General features: G+C 45.3%; 1 protein-coding gene across 1 annotated transcript in view; it reads right to left on the bottom strand.

Moving 5' to 3' along the window:
* LOC138859441 (U-scoloptoxin(01)-Er1a-like) overlaps window positions 1-10,000 on the bottom strand; it is a 70,259-nt gene that overhangs the window by 58,095 nt on the left and 2,164 nt on the right. The gene's annotated exons all lie outside the window — the stretch shown is intronic.

The following is a 10,000-nucleotide window of genomic DNA, read 5'->3' as shown; positions in this document are numbered from 1 at the left end:
GAGAGAGAGAGAGAGAGAGAGAGAGAGAGAGAGAGAGAGAGAGAGAGAGAGAGAGAGAGAGAGAGAGAGAGAGAGAGAGAGAGAGAGACAGAGAGACAGAGACAGAGACAGAGGCAGAGACAGATAGATAGATAGATAAATAGATAGAGAGAGAGAGAGAGAGAGAGAGAGAGAGAGAGAGAGAGAGAGAGAGAGAGAGAGAGAGAGAGAGAGAGAGAGAGAGAGAGAGACAGAGAGATAGATATATATATATATATATATATATATATATATATATATATATATATATATAGAGAGAGAGAGAGAGAGAGAGAGAGAGAGAGAGAGAGAGAGAGAGAGAGAGAGAGAGAGAGGTGGAAAAGAGTAGAGAGTTAGTACCCGACGAAAAAAGACGAATAAAATAAACAAAGGAATGAGAAAGGGAATAAAAAAGGAGGAAGTGAAAGAAAGGAAGTAAAAGTAGCCGAAAGGGATAATTAGAGAGTTCGAAAAAGAGGAAGAGAGATGGTCTGAAAAAAGACAAAAAAAAGTTAAATGAAGTGAAAACGTAAACAAAGCGATATATTTTAGTCACCCCAAAACTCCATTTAAAAAAAAAATCAGTAAAAAAAGAATTGATTAATGAAAGTTTGCTAAAAAAAAAAAAAAAAAAATTCATGGCTATTATTGATAAGAAAAAAGAAAAAAGAAAAAAAGAAAACTGAAACCTACAATAATGAGAAAAAGAAAAGATATATTTTTCATAACGTTAAAATCCAATTTTCTTTGCATTCACCAACACCAAATAAATTCCGTGATACAATAATGCTACTGATGACTTTATTATAATTTCTCTCAATAAATCAACATAATTTATGATGGTGGTATTAGTAATGGTGATTGATAATGACTGTGATTGTGATGCACGATAATGGTAATTTTGATATTTATGATAATGATTTACGATGATGTTAATACAGATGATAGTGGTCGCGATAAATGAGGATAATAATAACAATACGAAATAAAAGTGATAATACTGGTAATTAATATAATATAACAATGATAACATTAATAACACGAATAGATCAGAAAGAGTCGTCATCTAGATTAAAAACAATAATAACAGATTAAATAAAGAGAAAAAAAAGAATTAAAGATCAGAAAGCATCGTCATTTATATATAAAAATAGTAATAACAACAGCTGAAAATTAAGAGAGATAGAAAATGAGGAAAAAATCGGACCCGTGCATTGAGTAGAGTAGCGAGAACGAGCTTAAAGTAATTTTAACAAGAACATTAATTGAACGCCGGACACTCGACCCAAATAAAGCAACACTACAGACCTAAAATAAATCCAGTACACGAGAATAAAAGCTCTTACTACTAGTTGAGAACAGCGAATACGTGTCTAAGAATATCATACCAATAACAACAGTTGCAGTAAACACTTACAGTTTAATCAAGTGAAGAAAAAAACGAAGAAAAAAAACATGGCGGGCTTTCGGACCCGTGCAGCGAGTGAGAGTAACGACAACGAGCCTAGAGGCATTAACCTAACACCTGGCACTCAGCAGACAACAAGATAATAAAAGTGATATAAAATAAATCAAGTTAAGAAGACCACATACTATTGAAATACTGAATCCGCGCGCATTTAGCGAGGACAGGAGTAACGAGCCTAAAGGGTACACTTAACAGCCATAACATAAACAAAACCTGACACTCGAGAGACAAAACAACAAAATAACAATAAAAAACATTAATCCAAAACAAAAACAAAATCAATAAAACCAAAAGCAAAGAAATAAAACCAAGGCGACGAGGCAGGTAAACCACAAACAACCAAATAAGAGCGAGATGACGAGGCCGCCATCGGACGCGCCGCCGAGTGAGAGCAGCGAGAGCGGGCCCAAAGGCGATCGGTCTCCTCCCAGCCTCGCCGGTGCGATCGCGGGGAAAGTGACGCTCCCACATCGGCGCCGTCCGGTTCTCATGGCGGGACGCGGGCGCCCTCCTCTCGCCTCTCTCTCTCTCATTCTTCTACTTCGTCTCTTCCTCCTCGTTCCTCTACTTATTCTTATCCTCTTTCGTCCCTTTCTTCTTCTTCGTCTTCTTCTTTTCCTTCTGACTACTCTTTCTCCTTCTCCATTTCCTACGCTTTCTCCTTTGTGTCCAATTTCTTCCTCTTCCTCCTCCTCATCATCATCCTCAGTCCTCCACCTCTCTCTCTCTCTCTCTCTCTCTCTCTCTCTCTCTCTCTCTCTCTCTCTCTCTCTCTCTCTCTCTCTCTCTCTCTCCTCCTCTCCCTCTCCCTCTCCCTCTCCCTCTCCCTCTCCCTCTCCCTCTCCCTCTCCCTCTCCCTCTCCCTCTCTCTCTCTCTCCTTCTTCCTACTTTCTCCGTGTCGACAGTCACGTGTTACACCGTATCGCATCAGCCTTGCGGGCGAGAGTGAATGAAGCCCAATGAATATCTATGAATGAATCAACAGAACGTAAACAAACACGACGGCAAATGCTCAACATAGTAATTGTTGCCATAAAAAGCTAAACGGGTGAATGGAATACGAAGCTAAAACAAAATATGCAAATCGGGGGGAAAGAAGAGACAAGGAGAAGGTTGAATGTAAATAAAAGGCGAAATAAAAACGAGAAGGAAAATGGCCCGTTTGCGAATGCTAATGTGGACGATCTATTACGGGAAACGAACCGATGAAAATGGCCGTAAACAAGAAGTGGATAACAACGGAGGTGTAACTGCTAGAATAAAGACCAACTAATAAAAAAATAATGATAATATCCGGATCTGTTTCAGCGCTGCCAACGGTACCTCGGCATTCCCCCCCATCCTGACCTACGACCGTTGGCAACCCTGACCCGTCGGTTCAAAGCATTCCACTTTTATCTTATTAAATTCGCCTTAATCCAAGCCATTAATTTATACCAGCTGTAAACAAGCTATTGGAATGCCATTAATGATCCGTCTCTGTGGGACTACAAGCCCAATGAAGCTTATATCCTCACTGTATAAATGCTTGTCGTAAACAGAGCCACATAAACCCGGAGATTCCATTACGTCAACGGATATAAAGCATAAAACCCATGACTTTCTTGGAGGCTAGACAGACATGCACAGAGGAATTGTGTCATGAGATTTACGTGTCATGACTCGGGGATATAATGCCAAGAACGAGATCCAGAAGAATTGATAAAATACGTGACCCGAAGGAATTAGAGAAAGTGTTTTTTTTCATTCTTTTGAAACAAGGAAGGGAAGAAAAAGGATATGGATAGAGAGGAATAAGAGGAGGAGGAGGAGAAGGTAGAGAGAGGGAAGGAGGAGGAAAGAGTACAGAGAAGGAGGGGGAGGAGGGAGTAGAGAGAGGGAGGGTAGAGAGAAGGAGGGGGAAAGAAGGAGGAGTTAGATAGAAAGGGAGGAGGGAATAGAGAAAAGAAGGGGTAAGAAGTGAATAAAGAGAAGGAGGGGAGACAGACACACAAGAAAGAAGAGAAAAGAAACAAAGAATGCGGGGGATAAAAAGCAAGAAAAAGCTAAGGAGGGAACAGAAAGAGATAGGGAGAGGACAGAGACAAAAGGGAGGGAAGGAGAGGACATAGAAGGAGAGAGGGAGGAGGATAAGAAGAAGGCCATTGTATAAGTGTCCGAAAACAGGACACTGAAGGGGACATGGGACGGGGGGGGGGGAGCGGGGGCACAGTAGGGGTCGAAGGAGGCAGGCGAGTGAAAGCCAAGGACAAGGTGAGTGATGAGAGGGTTGGTGGGAGAAGGTCGAAGAAAGGGAGAGAAAGAGGGGAAGAGAGAGAGAAAGAGATTGAGAGATTGAGAGAGAGAGAGAGAGAGAGAGAGAGAGAAGGAAAGGAAGAGATTGAAAGAGAGGAAGAAAGTAAGAGAGAGGATAGAAGGTCAACGGAAGAGAGAGAAAGAGAGAGAGAGAGAGAGAGAGGAGGAGAAAGAGAGTGAAAGAGAGGAAGAAAGTAAGAAAGAGAAGGAGAGAACGCCAAAGAAAATACAGGACAGGAGACACAAAAAGGAAGGGAGAGAGGAGGAGAGAAAGAGAGAGGAAGTCAAAAGAAGAGAGGGAGAGGGAAGGAAAAAAGAGAGGAATCAGAGAAGGGGAGAATGCGAGAAAGAGAGGAAGAGAGAAAGAAAGGAAGAGAGAGAAGGAGAGATGGGATGGGAAGTGTGTGAGAGAATGCGAGAAAGGGGAGGTCAAAGAAAGAGAAAGAGAGGCAAAGTGAGATGGAAGGGGAAAGGAAGATATAAGAAAAGAGAGAGAAAGAGAGAATAGAAGGGAAATGAATGAAAGAGATAAGAAAAAGAAGGGAGAAAGAGAGAATGGAAGGAAAATGTGTGAAGGAATGTGAGAAAACGGAAAAGGCCAAAGAAAGAGAAAAAGGGAAAGAGAGAGGAGGGAAAAAAAGGAGAAAACGGGGGATAAAATAAATGACAATAATTACGAATAATTACACTTCATATCACACAAAGATCAGAAAGATAATCAAAGGAAAAAGGACAAAAATAAACAAAATGGGGATTAATTTCTTACACGAATATATGTACTTATTAACGAATATTTCTATTTTACAATAAAATTACGAATAAAATAGCAATTTCATGTCGGTTAGAGAGAAGAAACCTGATGATAATTGAAAATATATTTAACTACAATCGAGAAGGAAATAGACAATAACCTCCGCATAGAAGAAAAAATAGATAAATATGAATAAACAATAATAATCACAATAACAATCAGCGAAAACACACGAAGAAAATCACGTGACCCTCCACGTAGAAGAAAAAATAGATAGATATGAATAAACAACAATAATCACAATAACAATCAGCGAAAACACATGGAGAAAATCAGGCGACCCTCCACATAGAAGAAAATATAGATAAATATGAATAAACAATAATAATCACAATAACAATCCACGAAAACACGCGAAGAAAATCGGGCGACTCTCCACATAGAAGAAAAAATAGATAAATGTGAATAAACAACAATAATCACAATAAACAATCAACGAAAACACACGAAGAAAATCAGGCGATCCCCAATTCCTTCTGGTCTGAGAATTGAATTACGAGCAGGTCTGGCTCCTCGGACCAAGGCCCCGACAAACGGTCTTTTGTGCCGTCTCCCTCGCCCTATGCTTAGAAAAGACCGTTTGTTTTGTTTGTTTGTTTGGGCTGCGGCGAGGGTCTCTGGGTGTGAGTTTCGGGCTTGTGTCTCTGTCTGGAGGTTGATTTTACTGGTTTGTATGTGTATGGGTGCGTGTGTACGTGTTTGTGTGTATCTGTCTATCTGTCTGTGTCTGTATGCATTGTTGGTTTGTTTGGTTGCTTATATGCGCGTGTATTACGCTTATTCATCTCTTTATCTTAGCTTTCTCTACATGTCTATTTATACGCTTGTTTACTCGTATTACTTGTCTTCCCATCGATCTTCTGCTTCATTCCGCTCAGATGCTTACCGATTTAAACATTCATTTCACTTTCGATGTTCTTTCTGCGCGAACGCACCTAATCCTGCCTTCGCCCCTGCGTTCGCGTAAGAGTCGCCGCCAGCGTTCGCGTAAGCGCATCCGCGTAAATCCGAGCGACGCTGTCCGTTTCCCCGCTCTCACCTTCTCACTCGGCTGAATCTCTTTCACATCAATTAGAGACGGTAATGGCGGCTTCTTATACGTTAATCCCCGCGCAGGAACCGATCCATCCTTCCAGACGACTCTCATTAGTGCGTAGACTTACACAAATGACATAATTAGTCCAGGTACGCTTCGTCTTAACCACCGCCGCGCCCGGAAGGATAACGCTTTCGGACGACCTTGACGGCGCCTCTGGAGGGACCGCTTTCGATTCACTTTTGTTTTCACTTTCTTTTCTTTCGGAGGAGGGGGGGGGTCGCCTGTTCCATTTGTTGTGAAGGGCCGCTTGGCATTAAGGAATAGGGGGTTATTTCAGTGATAATAATGCGTTCAATTAAAGTACCAGTTGACTGAACACATCGCATCAATTCATCATAATCATCCACGCTCATAATTTCGTTCTAATCATCGTCACAAAGAGAATAATATTTCTGAGCAATAATGCCATTTATTTGACAGTCCATACCTGTCCCTCAGTCACTTTCACTAGCGTTCGCCTAATCCCATTAAACCTTATGAAAGACAGATCCTACAAGAAACGAAGGAATTGCCACGTATAAAAAATTTACAGAAATTACCTAACGCTCCTTTGAGGTACTTTTACGAGCGCCGTTCTTATAACGAGCAAACCCATGAATCCGGCCGCATCCGCGAACGGTAATCCTGGTTTTGTTCTAGCGATCCCGGGAGACAAAAGGCGACAAGGAGAGAGAGAAAGAAGGAAAACGGAGGACGGTTACAAGACCAGACTGACACCCTTAAGGATGTCCCTTTTTCCTTCGCTCTTTTTTATGTATATCTTTATCGCCCTATTGTTATTTCTTCCCTGACTCTTTCTTTTTGCTTTCGTGTTTTTTTATGGGATCTTATCACGTGTTTCCAGTCTCTTTGTCCCAAACCTTGTGGGATTTCTTCCTCGTTTTAGACTATTTTTATCCTATTTCCTCTTCTTATTTTTGCTTATTTTTTATTATTTATTTGCTGTATCATTACCGGTTCCCCTGAGTTGTCTTTTTCGTAGTTATTAATTTGAATTTTATTGTTCTTTTTATATATCCTAACTTTCTAATCTTTCTTCTTCTTGGCCTCCTTCTCCTCCTCCTCTTCTTCTTTTCTCTCCTGCTCCTTTTTCTCATCTTCATCCTTATCTTCTTTCTCTTCCTCTCCCTCCTCTTAATCCTCTTCTCCCCTTCCCCTCTCTCCCTTTACACCCTCCCCCCTCCCTCCCTCCCCCCCCTTCCTTCCATTCCTTACCCCCCCCTTACCTGACAGCTCCTTCTGTGTCCTTTCTCTCCCTCTCCCCATCCTCTCCCCTTCCTCCCACAGCCCCATATTCATCCCTCCCCCACTCTCATACTCCTCCCTCCCTCCCTCCCCACTCCTCCTTCCTTCCTCCAACTCCCTCTCTCCTCCTCCCTCTCCTCCCCTCCCTCCCTCCCCACCCACCTACTCCTCCCCCTCCTTCCCCCACTCTCCTACTGCTCCTCCCTCCTCCCACCTTCCTCCTTCCCTCCCTCCTTCCACCCTCCTACCCTTCCCCCACCCTCCCTCCCTCCCCACCCTCCAACTCCTCCTCCCTCCCTCCTTCTCCTCCCCATCCCTCCCCCATCCTCCTCCTCCTTCCCCCATCCCTCCCCCTACCTCCTCCTCCTCCCTCCTCCCTCCTCCCTTCCTCCTCCCCACCCACCTACTCCCTCCCTTCCTCCTCCCTCTACCTCCAACTCCTCCTCCTTCTCCTTCCCCCACCCTCCTCTACCCTCCTTCTCCTCCCTCCCCCCTCCTTCCCTCTACCCTCCAACTCCCTCACTCCTCCCTCCCTCCCTCCTCCTCCTTCCCTCCCTTCCCCTTTTCCTTCCCACTTTCCCCCTCCCTTCCCCACCCTCCTCCTCCTCCTCCTCCCTCCCTCCCTCCTTCCCCCACCTCCTCCCCCCCCCACCCTCCAACTCTCCTCCTCCCCACCCACCTACTCCCCACCTCCTCCTCCCTCCCTCCCTCCCTCCTCCTCCTCCTTCCTCCCTCCCCCTCCCTCCTTTCCCTCCTCCTCCTCCCTCCCTTCCCCTCTTCTTCCCACTTTCCTCCCTTCCACCCTCCTCCTCCTCCTCCTCCCTCCCTTCCCCCACCCTCCCTCCTTCCCCACCCTCCAACTCCTCCTCCCTCCCCACCCACCTACCCCCCACTCCTCCTCCCTCCCTCCCTCCTCCTTCCTCCCTCCCTCCCTCCAACTCCTCCCTCCCTTCCCCTTTCCTTCCCCTTTCCTTCCCACTTTCCCCATTTAAGTGGGCACCGAAGGGCTTAATAGACTCATCAGAAACGACCTTGGGAACCGTGGAGGAAAGTTGAGGGAGAGGAATGTAAACAAGAGCGAGTTCCTTTCTCTCTTAATTTCTCGTTTTCCTTTTTTTTTCTTTCTTTCTTCTATTCTTGTTTATTTATTTTTTTGCTTTCGGCGATCTCGTCGATCTTTTATTGATTTCTCTCTTATTTTCACTTTTTCCGTTTTTTTTTTATTTTATTTTTATTTTTTATGCTTTTCTTTTCCTCCTTCTTCCTCTTCCTTCTCCCCTCCCCATACCTCTCCCTTTCCCCTCCCTTTCCCCTTTCCTCCTTCCTACCCTTCCTCTCCTTTCTCTTTCCCTTTACATCTCCCCTCCTCCCTCCTCCCTATACGTGATTCCCAACCCCCCTCCTCCTCCTCCCCTTTCCTTTACCCCCCCCTCCCCACTCGCCCTTTCCCCCTTCCCCATCCCCCTCTCCTCTCTTCCCTTAATTCCCTAACCTGTGAGGAAAATCCTTACTTCCCCTTCCCCAACTTACCCACGGGGGATTAGCGTGCATTTGGGGAGTGAGTGAAAGGGGGTGAGACTGGGGAGGAGGGGGGGGTTGGGGGGGGAGTGAGAGGGGGAGGGGTTGTGGGGGGGGGAGTGATGGGGGAGAGGTTGGGGAAGAGAGAAGGGGGATGGGGAGGGAGGTGAGGAGTTGAGGAAATGGGGAATGAAATGGGGTACGGTTGGGGGGAGGGGGGTAAGTGCGGTGGTAGGAGTGAATGGGGGGAGAGGGTGGGGAAGAGAGAAGAGGATATGGGGGAAGAGGGAAGGAGTAGAAGGGGATGGGGAATAATGTAGCAGGAGGAGGACAGAGAGGCAGGAAAAGAAGGATGGGGAGGGAGTGGGAAAAAAAGCGAAAGTGGAGGAGAGTGAGAAAGGAGAAAGGTGGAAGGGAGATGGAAAGGGATAAGTGACAAGGGAGAATAGGCACCCAAAAGGGGGAGGAGAAAAGGGGGGAATGGGGGGAGGAGGAATGTGGAGGGGGAGGGGGGGAGGGGAGGGGGGGGGAGATCAGATAGGTGTGTGTCTGTCATGTGAATAAGTTTCTAATTTATTACCTTATTCCATCGTCTTTCTGTTTGTATTTCCACTGATTTCTATTTTAGTTTGTTTAATTTATGCGAAAGGGGAAGTGGAGAGCAAGCAGAAAATAAGTAAAGAGTAAAGAGAACGGAGACGAGAAACAGGAAGAAGAGGAGGAGAAGGAAGAAAAAGAAAAAGGGCAAGAAAAGGAGGAGGAAGAGGGGAAAGGAGAAAAACAAAAGGAAGAAGAAGATGAAGAAAAAGAAAAAGATGAGAAAGAAGAAAAAGAAAAAGACGATGATGAAGAAGAAAAAGAAAAAGAAGTAGAAGACGAAGAAGAATAAAAAAAACAAGAACAAGAAGAAAGAACACACAAATCACACAAAAAACACAGCAAAAAAAAGAAAGAAAAAAACCTTTCCTAGAACTTCGAAAAAGAAAGAGATAGAAAAAAAATCGGGAGATGAAACAGAAGATACGAAACGAAGATACGAAACGAAGAGATAGAAAGCAGCTGAGACTCCCCCTCCTCCTCCCGCCCCCTCCCCCCTCCCTCCCCCCCCAGTCAGTCTTCCCAGCGCCATGAGAGTGAGAGTCGGGTACCCGTTGGTCGGGATTCGGTCGGGCCGCCGGTTTCACTTAAACGGTCGGGGCGCCCCGGCGGAGGGCGGTCAAGTGTGGAGGGGGCGGGGGGGGGAGGGGGGAGTTGCGTGTGTCTGTAGGGGGGGGTTATGTGTGCATGTGGGGAAGGGGAGGTTGTTGTGTGCGTGTGTTGAGGGGGGGGGGGGAGGTTTTGTGTGTGTGTGTGTATGTGTGTGTGTGTGTGTGTGTGTGTGTGTGTGTGTGTGTGTGTGTGTGTGTGTGTGTGTGTGTGTGTGTGTGTGTGTGTGTGTGTGTGTGTGTGAGAAAGAGAAAGTGAGAGAAAGTGAAGAGAGAAAGAGAGAGAGAGAGAGAGAGAGAGAGAGAGAGAGAGAGAGAGAGAGAGAGAGAGAGAGAGAGA

This window comes from Penaeus vannamei, chromosome 36 (assembly GCF_042767895.1).
Source record: "Penaeus vannamei isolate JL-2024 chromosome 36, ASM4276789v1, whole genome shotgun sequence".
NCBI classification, from domain to species: domain Eukaryota; kingdom Metazoa; phylum Arthropoda; class Malacostraca; order Decapoda; family Penaeidae; genus Penaeus; species Penaeus vannamei.
This window is presented reverse-complemented; position numbering and strand designations above follow the sequence as displayed.